Genomic DNA, 1575 nt, shown 5'->3' with positions numbered 1-1575 from the left:
CATGAGGTGATCAAATAATCATTTGCAAATGATCCCTCAACTATTGAGGATCACCGAGTAAAGGCAGAAAAAGTTGGAAAATTTATCAAACTTCAAGACAAGGAAATGGAAAAGTTTTTGAAAGAGAGGAACACTATGATCATATGAGCTCTTATGAATTTATTCTCCCTCTCTTCCACAAATTCTTCCATTTCTTTGTCATGAAGTTTGATAAATTTGCAACTTTCTCTACCATGCCTCGATGATCCTCAATAGTTGGAGAAATATTTGAAAAAAGATTGTTTTATCACATCTAATCACACATATTCTATTATCTCCTAAGCAGTCCTGCCATAGTAAATCATGAAGAATGAATCCTTGAAAAATTGACCTTGATACTTCATCTCTTCATGTTTTTTCTTATAATGCATCTTTATTTTTACCCTAACGATCTTGTTCTCTTCCACTGTCTAATGGTGCTTGTTGTTGACCAGACAAAAAGTCTCTTCAAAAGTATTATCTTTCTTTTGATTCGTAGCGGCTTAATTCTAAAACCACATGAATTGTTGATTATTCTTTAACATCTACATCGCTAGATTCCAAAATGTTTATTTATATGACTTCATCTCAAACTTCAACCCTGATTTCTCATGTTAAAGCTTTTTGAAGTTTTTCATGTCTCTTATTTCTTCCATGTAACCATAAAACTTATGTTTCACCCCAAGATAAAAGAGAATGTGATAATATTCACACATATATCTATCTATTCCTTTTTTAAAAAACTACTCAATAAGAAGTAGAGCCTACATGTGTCCCACAACAGTGGCCTCAAAATCCAATACTCTAAGGCCATGATGACGTCATGGTCTTTTTGAATGTAAAAAATTCTTCAAAGCAGTATAAGAACTGAAAATGTCATGCAACTCCTTATATCCTATCCAATCCACTTGTCATTATCATCTTTCTTAAGAGTTGTGTTCACAATAATCACCATGGTGGGGGGGGGGGGGGGAACACTATAATCTTATCTTAGAATTTGATGCCATCTCATCTTCCATACACCTCACCTAGAGGTATAATAGAAGTTTGTAAGGTAGCATGACATCAAATTCTAAGATTAGAAAGTAGTGTGCCCCCCATAGTGATTATCATGAACTCGGTGCTTGACAAAAATGATAATGACTTGTGGTATGGATGGAAAATTAGGAGTTACATGACTCTTTCAGCTCTTAAATTGCTTTCTAGGATGTTTAACATTCATAAGGTCAACCACATCACCTTGGAATTAGTGTATAGGTTATTGAGGTCATTATTTGTTATGACCCAAAGAACACCCTAGACGTGACATGGCATATAAAACCCCGAGAGGCCCTACACAATCCACTTAGCATGCATCGTATACGATAATAGAATTTAAAGAGTTCAAAAGAGAATTTAATATCATAAAGAGTTTGACAAAATGTAGCGGAAATCTAACATAGTCTCAAAATCATCTAGTACATCAAGAGTGATTGAGATGTAACACATGCATCACATACAATACGGCAAAGTAAACACAATAAGCAATAAAGGGTTCGATCCTCGGAACATGAGGAC

The 1575-nt window shown here is 34.6% G+C and overlaps 1 pseudogene; it reads right to left on the bottom strand.

Annotated features, from left to right (window-relative positions):
* Positions 1-317: 317 nt before the first annotated feature.
* LOC125861245 (protein SUPPRESSOR OF GENE SILENCING 3-like) lies at positions 318-973 on the bottom strand (annotated as a pseudogene).
* Between the last annotated feature and the right edge of the window lie 602 nt (positions 974-1575).

This window comes from Solanum stenotomum, chromosome 4 (genome assembly GCF_019186545.1).
Source record: "Solanum stenotomum isolate F172 chromosome 4, ASM1918654v1, whole genome shotgun sequence".
Classification (NCBI taxonomy): domain Eukaryota; kingdom Viridiplantae; phylum Streptophyta; class Magnoliopsida; order Solanales; family Solanaceae; genus Solanum; species Solanum stenotomum.
Note: the sequence above shows the minus strand (reverse complement) of the source record. Positions and strands in the feature narration are given on the sequence as shown.